We start from the raw sequence: 8982 nt of genomic DNA on the forward strand, positions 1-8982 counted from the left end.
GCGCCATGGTAGGAGGAATTATAAACTCAAGCTCACCCCAGTCCAAGATGAATGACAATGTTGACAGGGCTTCAAATCTCTCACTGGTTAAGCTATCAAGAAGTGGCTTGCTCTTCTTTAAATTTCCTAGTGGAGGCCTTCATGTTGTTGAGATGCTTACAGAAATACTTCATTCACTCAGATCTAGGAAACTCAAATCTCCACAGTAAGGTTCCAACTTCATTGTAAGAACTCATCTTCTGAAGTGCTGACATTAGAAGTTGAGATGGTGCTGCTGCCATTTAGAAATGTCTAAATGACCAGTACTATGCATTATCTAAGTTTTCTGGAACTGAAAAAACAGCCCGTGACACTTCGTCTACAGTACTTTGATGAAAAAGTTGCCAGCCTTGGTTGTTCAGTATTCATTCTGCATTTTTTTTCTTTTCTTAGTGATTCTACACAGCATGCTGTTCTTGCCTATCTTTTTCTGCTTATTAGCTGAATGAGACTAGTGTTGAATGGTGTCCTAGAAACGCCCTGGCTAAATGAGATGTCGATTTGGGGCTGAACATGCCATTATTTAAAGTTGCCAGCAAATCGCATCTCATAACCGCCGCTGCATCCCCTCCATTTCTGTGGCCCGATCGAGGTCGCACCCGGCGAGGTCACACAGCCCCGGATCAGGTCACCCGTGGCGAGCTCACACAGCCCTCCAGAAGGTATGGATCGTGATACTTGATTTCCATGTGAAAAGGTCGAGTTTTTAGAGTGCATTCAGGTTCTAGATTTTGGTTTGGGGTGGATTAGGGTTTAAGTCAGTGCTGGACTGCAAGTCGGATTTTTCAGTCGGGTGCAGGGACGGATCCAAGGATTTTTTTTTTGTTTTCACCATAGATTGATTTTTTTTTAGAAAGTTCACCGTAGATGTGTAGGATAGGTTGAAGACGACTGATTCGCGACCTGGGCCATTTCTCGCTTCTTCCCACTTCTCAGCTTACCAGCCCAATAAGGCCCAATGTTCCACCGGTCCACTAAGCGAGCAACAGAGCCCATTCTCACTAATTCCATGTACGACCCCTTCGGACCTTCCGGCTTCGCCTCCCGACTCGACTCCGCGCTCGCGTCCCGTCCCTGTCTCGAGCGGCAGCCGTCCTCGCGAGTCGCCCCGCGCCCCCGTCCCTGTCCTCGTGTCACGCCCTCCGCCAGCCAGCTGCCCGCTTGCTCCACGCCGGTGCGCCCCAGCCTCAGCCCTTTGGAGTCCGGCCTGACGGCCTGTGCGTCTCCTCATTTGGGCGGCGTCCGGCGGCCACAGGCAGCCGCCCAGCGGGCAGCGGCCAGTCCCAGACGGCCAGCTCTCACTCTCCTGTCTCATCGGTGAGGTACTGAGGTATTAGTGATTCAGACATTCAGTGAATTCATTTTGGAATATTTCATATGTAGGGAAACTGTTGTATGTATACATGCAGAGATGGAATCCTCATAGGACGAGATCTATTTTGATTTCTAGACCAAGATTTTACCTGTTTCGTCAAAAATAATGCTTTCACCTGTCTCATAATTTTAGTAACCTTGTATACGCTGCACCTGATATTTGATTAGTAATTGTTGTCTGCCTCTGCCAATAGCATAACAAAATTCTGAATCTGCTCAATATAATGCTGAATAAACATGACAGAGATGCATAGTGAATTTGAATGAACTGGAACAGTCTGTTAATGCTGTATTCCTCTTTGTGTACACAATTACTGATAGCTTATATGGGTTAGAGGCTTATAGCTACCATTTTTTTCCAACATCATACTTTTTGTGCAGCTATAGATGCAATTTATTGTCTGATACATTATGTTGAGCAATATATTTTATAGAAATAGTGTATTATTTTTATTCTCTACTACTGTCAATGATTCACTGCTCAAAACTAGCCATTTTTATTTGTTTATGATTTACGAAACTGCTACGTCAAACTTCTGGTACCATGGATCTTACAAACCACCTCAAGGAGTGGGACAAGATGGCTAGCAAACTAAAGGTGGACTTCGAGGATATGAAATTGAAGTTACAGCTTGATCGTTCCGACGCTGACATCAGAACAAAACAAGTGCGACAACAAAATGAGCGGTACATAATTTCTTAGCGAAAACTGCTGGACGAAGGGTCAACCATTGAGCAGAATGACGTTGTTGTGAGAATGGAGGTCGCACTGGGTTGCCTGCTGAAGCAAGCGTTACATGATCAACGTGCTGCCTTTGCCGAGAAGATGAAGCAGGAACGCGCCGTCTTAAATCAATCCTTATCAAAGGTCCTTGAAGAAAATGATGCCAACATAAAGAAAGAGCGAGCCAACGTTGACTCCATGATTAAGCAGGCAGGGGAACAAATGGATAAGGAGTTGGATAATGCGCGCTCAAAATTGAAGTCAATGATTCAGTCCTTGATCGAACAAGAGGAGGGCCGGTCCTTGATCCAAGAAGAGGAGGTCCGTGCCAACATGAATGTAGAGGTAACTACAGTACGCTAGTATTTCATATTTTGGATTATATAGATAGCCATTTGAACGCCTCGAATCTTTGCACTTTCAGGTACAAGATGGGATCTACATACCACGGAAATACATGCATATATTACTGGACAATGAGTGTGGCCCGGTATATGAAATTTTCGTATAGTTTCCGTGTAAGAACTCCGTGTGGCCAAATTTTCCTTATTCGTCTAATCTATACGTGCAGGATGTTGTAATGCGATTTATCCTTCACTCAGTGAAGGAACTTTATTCGGATCTGAAGGCCAGTTTACAATTACAAAACTAGCCACTACTGTTAAGTTTGTCATGATATTGGGGGCTTTAAAACCTTTTGGATACAGAGGAGACGGACAGTTGTACTACCTCAATCCTGCTCTTGGGAGTCAACCATCAACTGGGTTAGTACAGATTGACAGACAAGAAGAGGTAAATGAATTGGTGCTTGCTCATGAAAAAGAGGGGACTAAAATTTGTCATCTGTACCTAGTGAAAGGATGTAATGACGATTTGCATGGCGTGAGTATTGGTTCCTCTTCACAAAAAAAAAACTACTTCATACAACCATATATGTATAACATGACATGAACTTAATGCAGGACATGTCGGACATGGAAACATACTACAATGAGGAAGAAGAACAAGGCTATTGTGACAAAGAAGAACAAGGTGACAGTCCCATGCCATGAAGAAACGTGATGTCCATACAGAGGAAGAAGAACAAGGCGACAGCTCCTCTGCGCTTCGTCTTTTTAGGTTGCATTATGTTTTGGTTCGAAGTTAGACTCAGTGTGTTACATCTTTTTTTAAAGTTAGGTTGGAAGTTTGATTATATATTAATTTAAGATGCGTGTGTTAGAACTCTGCGTATGTTACAATCTTGAGGAAGCTAATGAGCTGTGCAATGCTACAGCTTGGTGCTATTCTGTCATGGTTATGTGTTGCTCTGTAGCTGGCAGAATGACGATGAGTGACATTTTCAGATCAAGCACATGGCCAGTGGTGCTCGTGGAGTGAGAGGCAGCTGCCGGCAACGGTCCACCGGCAGGCGGCAGTCCATGCCATTACTAATACATCATTTTGTAATTAATCTAATGATATTTATTTGATATTATAAATATTAATACTTTTTATCTATAATTGATCGAACTTAAGAAACAAAACCATGACACTGTGTTAGAATTGCATTCTTTCCCGGACGGAGGGAGTATCAAAGTGCTGCTCCTGCCCAACCCAACCCATGCAATCAACAGCACCAACCAACCAACCAACCAACTTGCTATGCACATTCAGGCAAAAAGAAGCTGCTGCATTCAGGAGGGAGGGCTCAGGATCAGATGGACTGACTGGGGCCCAAATCATTGCCCCCTCGCAGTTGCAATCCATAGATAGCCAACAATCACAAGCTCAAAAGCCCTGTCCTCCTGCCACTGCAAACCTCACTGGGAACAGTGGCAAGCGCCTACTGTTCCTAGCTTAGCTGATGGCAGCCAGGCAGCGTTGGACGAATCACAGGTAGACAAAGCAAACGCACACACGGCACAGGGGCACAGGGCCCAGCACACTCCATGCTTCTTCATCCATCCCCACATCAACACATGACCGGGCTCTCATGCCACATGCAGACATGCATCATGCTCAGCTACAGGCTTACAGTACAGGTGACAGCAGCATCAGCAGAAGCCTAATTGTGGAATGAACATGTAGAGAGGCGTGAAGCTGATGATGTATGGAGTATGGACCTCACCTCACCTGCTGCTGTGCTGTGTGATCCGAATGGTAGCTTATTTGCAAGTATGGAAAACCAACAAGGATCAACATCTCCACAAGGAGATCTGAGGCAGAAAAACGGGAAAGAATCGAGATATCTTTTATTGTAGAGAGGGACAGGATAGATGAATCGTGTTATTGGTATATATATCAGCGCCACAGACCACCAGAAAGGCATATACTATATGCAAATGACATGAACCACACCAGCCACCTCCCTCTTTTGTCTCTCTACATACCATACCAATAACACGATTCATCTATCCTGTCCCTCTCTACAATGGAAACTAGGATCAGTTCAACCTCTGAGTTCACACGATCAATAAGCTTAGCCTTCTCAGCCAATGCAACAGCTGAATCAAACCTGCACAAACAGGTTTCAGTCATTGTGTCACTAGAACCAAGGAAAGAAGGCAACAGATCATGATTCTCAAGGCTCGGTATTTGTACCTTCCAAATGCCATGTTGACCTAGGCTTAGACAATATGGACATAAGAATCAGCTGACATGCCTGAGACTTTGATTGGCATTGAAGGCAATGATGCATTATCCAATTTCAATATGCTTGCAATAGTCGAATCAGCTTCCTCTAATTTGTGCAACCGAAGCAGTGCTTCCGACCTCAAGGCAAGAAGCTGCAGTGCAAAGTACGGTTCCCTTGTGAATGACTCGATTACCAGGAAAAGACAACATATTTTCAAATGAAGGGTTACCAATTGAGAGGAGTCCGCTCCAATGGCAATGGCTGCATTGGCTTCCCTGAGTGCACTCTTCCAATCTCCAATTTTCCTTGCATCCATGCATCTCCCTTGATGGGTTTCCACCTCATGCAGCTTCTGCCACTCAACAGGATCAGACTGGTTTACACTTCCAGCCAGTGTGAAGTGCGTCCTTGCCTTCTCAATCATCCCAAGCCTGCAATATGGTAGTCAGTCAGTCATTGTGCAATCGAGAAAAACTTCCATTTTTTCAATTATACAATCAGGATAAAGCTTAAGATTGGTGCGTGGAAGCCATCAGACAACAAGAATCAATTTGGAATTCAATATATGAATGATGAATCAAGCTTACAAAGTTCTCTTTGTAACAAGTAATTAAAAAAGAAGCATTCATCTCATTTATCATCTATGGTGGTGAGTTAAGCTATAATCAAATAAAATAAATCCCACAACTCAACCAAAATGGAATCAAAGCAATTCAAACTTCTGTAAACATATAATAATTATGAGGATTTCAGATACAACTCAACCAAAATGGAGCCCATAAGTGTTCAGGGTATTTTTTTTCAGACAGCAACCAATACAAGCAGCAGAGGAATTCATAGCAATTGCACCAAAGTACTGAATTGTCAGAACAGCTCAAATTTTACTTCAAATTTAAGATAATGCAGCCACAAATTCTACTGAGAGATCAGGAAACCTCTACTGCAAATCTCCACTACACAAACAACACAACTACCACTCCAAAATTACAGATCTAAAGTTCCAAACAAATGAGAAACCGCTACCTCACCATGCCACCATGACATAACACAGGCTACTACAAAGCACATCTCTACATATATCCGAACATCAGGCAGGCACTACGAATTAAGCTATCAGTTTTCAGTTGTGTAAAATAGCAGCATGTCAATTTGCAAAGATGATGGAAAATCATAAGTTGTTCACCAGCATACCTATAAACAATAGGCAACAACAAACTCATCATTGGCAAATCATATATCAAGCACATCTTTAGGGAGCTTTGATTCCTACAAATGAAGAGGACAAACATCAGTCATAACTACACATGCCTAGCAGACGGCCTGTTTTCAACTTAGATGAACTACCTCTTTTCTCATGGAGCATGTTCGCCGATTGTGACCCTCATCCTTACACAGGCTACATTTGACCTTAGATTTCTTCGTATTTGAAATTGACTTCAAATTTTTCTTCGGGGCCCCTCTTCCAAGCACATGCAAGGGATCCAACACATTACTGAACGCTACAGAATCAACATCCAGGGCTTGTGGTAGCACCGGACCATACCTCTTGCCTCTGTTATCTCCTCCATTTGGCAGGTTCATAGCAGCTTCATCCTGCAGAACGTGTTTCAGCCGCTCATATGACTCAAGTGAATGAGATGCTGCGAAGGCTGTAGCGTGACTGATATTGCGTAGCTCACGGTACCTCTGTAGGCTTTTCGAATAGTCATACATGGTGCTCTTCCTTTTCGGAGGAAATGCACTCTTCGCCCCCATTGTCTACCTTTTCAAAACACAATAGTCTGGAAGCTTGTCTTCATCCAGATCGCCCAATACAAAAGAAGATGTGTGAGCAGGGGGTTCCAATCGATTGTAACTTACCACAAGAACAAGAAATTCCCTTCAGATTGCCTTCGTCACAAAATTGACATTTGACATAGTACATCATGTCTCCTTTATCCTTCCTGCCAACAATATACTCACTCATATTATCGCCATCTAGAATGTTAATCAAAAAACACTTCTTGGCTGCCTTTATGCTGAACTACATCATGGCGAAAACTGTTGGAGTGAACGATTTCACAGCTTCTATCTCAATAATTGAAGCATCTGGTTCTGTGCATGCCTCAGATTGCAATGCATCAGTGTCCAACTTTGCCTCATTTATGCGCAGCCCTGAAAGGCAGTGCTCCAAGTGCTTTACCATGTCAAGCTGTGTCATTTTACGATCTAGATGCATATGAAGCCTAGAGTTTAGGCTCTCACTCCATTGTTTGCTCCTCAGTCCTAAGTAGCATTTACCAGCATGATACGACGAACACCAGATTTCTCTCATATCATACATCTGATACAACCATGACTCCTTATTTGTAACCTTATGCTTATTCAAAAATTCCTGCCATTTTCTCTCAGTCTCTTCTATGGACCAACAATCATAAAAGAAACTCCTGAATTCATCCTTGACAACATCATCCTTAAGATTACGCACAATGCTCTGCTCAATATGCCATATGCAGAGCCTATGCGATGAATTCGGCCACAACAGCCTGATTGCTCTCTGCATAGCAAGGTCTCCATCAGTGATCACAGAGACCAGATGCTTCTGAATCATGGCCTCAGAAAATGTACTCAGCAACCACACATATGACTCAATATTCTCATGAGAAATAATTCCACATCCAAAAATAACTGTGCTTTGATGGTGATTCACCCCAACAAAAGGAACAAGGGGTAGGTTGTACCGATTAGTTTTCTAGGTGCTATCAAATACAACGACATCACCAAATGCTTCATAATCAAGCAGACATTGACTATTACACCAGAATAGTCCCTTCAGGTGTCCTTCCTCATCAACTATGTACTTGAAAAAGAAATCAGGATCTCTGCGCTGAAGTTCCGTCAGGTAACTGATGATTGTTTGAGCATCACTGGCAGCAATTGTCTCCACCTTATAGCGATGGCAAAAATTATACAAGTCCCTTGTACACCTAACCTTATCATACCCACCATACTACATTTCCAAAATATCCATTATCTTGTGTTTGTGGATCCCAGAACTCTCCATCTCCACAATCTCAGCTTTCTGCTCATCGCTGATTCTTCTATGTGAATGTAGCAAACAAGTAAGCTCTGCTGGCGCCATCAGATGGTTGTGTTCATCGATGAAATCCTTCACATACCACTGCCCTGTGATCTGATCTCGTGCAATCACAAATTTAGCAAGGCATCCAACACGGGTAATATTCCGCGGCTTCCACTTCTTAATCGCCCTCTTCAACTGCTTCTCTTCACGGAAACCTTGACGACTGCAAATGAACTTCCAAAGAGTCATCTCATTGTGGCCATTGTCCCACTCACAATAGCTTCTCCTCACACTAAATCCTTTCTCAAAACCATAGTTGTTATAGAACTGAAATCCTTCTTCTTCATTAGTAAGCATCTTCCTAACAATTTCATTGTACTCTAGTAAAGACTCAAGATCCGGCATTTCCTCCTGTATCCATCAACAACATTAAACAAATTAAAATTTGTGGCAGAACCGCCTAATCTAATGCCTCCCAGGAGTGCTCGTCTTCCATTAGACACAAAGCACCCAAAGGAGAACACTAAATTACTCGGTTCCGTCGGGCACACTCCAAGGGAGAACCTGAAAATCCACATTTTTCCATCAGGATCACAAATGAGAGAATAAAGCTTACATCATTCTTAACCATTTCTTACATCACTTTACATGTACATCAGAGTATAACATTTATTATTATAACAGTAGAATGTAATCATATTATCAGAGTTATGAACAATTTAATATAACAGCGGAATATAAATATGTGATCAGAATTACAGTGGAAATAATTATCTATTCATGTCATGGTGAAGTATTAATATATAAACTATGACAACAGATTAGAAAACTTTCCTTTATAAAACATTTGGTGAGAGTTATAAATAAAAACTATGATCGCAGCTGTTTACACCAAAATTTGGAAGGAGTCTCACAGAGACTTAAAAGCTCCTAAGATCATGTCATCAAGGAAGCAATTGCGTGCAGATCAGAATTAGTTGATTCGAATGCAGCACCAGAATTGGCTTTCTTCAGGCAGCACTGGCAGATAATGACAAAGGCTATGATCGGCGCTAGGACGAAACATGATGGACTCTACAAAAGGGGAAAGATTAGAGTCCAAGTTATCTTAAATTAGGAATGTTTTCTTTTATACCGAAGATTGTAATGAATCATGATCAAGTAGGA

The 8982-nt window shown here is 42.5% G+C and overlaps 2 pseudogenes; one reads left to right on the top strand and one right to left on the bottom strand.

Moving 5' to 3' along the window:
- The first annotated feature begins 1181 nt into the window (after positions 1 to 1181).
- LOC136509618 (uncharacterized) lies at positions 1182 to 3376 on the top strand (annotated as a pseudogene).
- Positions 3377 to 4142: 766 nt separating this feature from the next.
- LOC136507228 (protein FAR1-RELATED SEQUENCE 5-like) lies at positions 4143 to 8220 on the bottom strand (annotated as a pseudogene).
- Between the last annotated feature and the right edge of the window lie 762 nt (positions 8221 to 8982).

Source organism: Miscanthus floridulus, chromosome 15 (genome assembly GCF_019320115.1).
Source record: "Miscanthus floridulus cultivar M001 chromosome 15, ASM1932011v1, whole genome shotgun sequence".
NCBI classification, from domain to species: Eukaryota; Viridiplantae; Streptophyta; class Magnoliopsida; order Poales; family Poaceae; genus Miscanthus; species Miscanthus floridulus.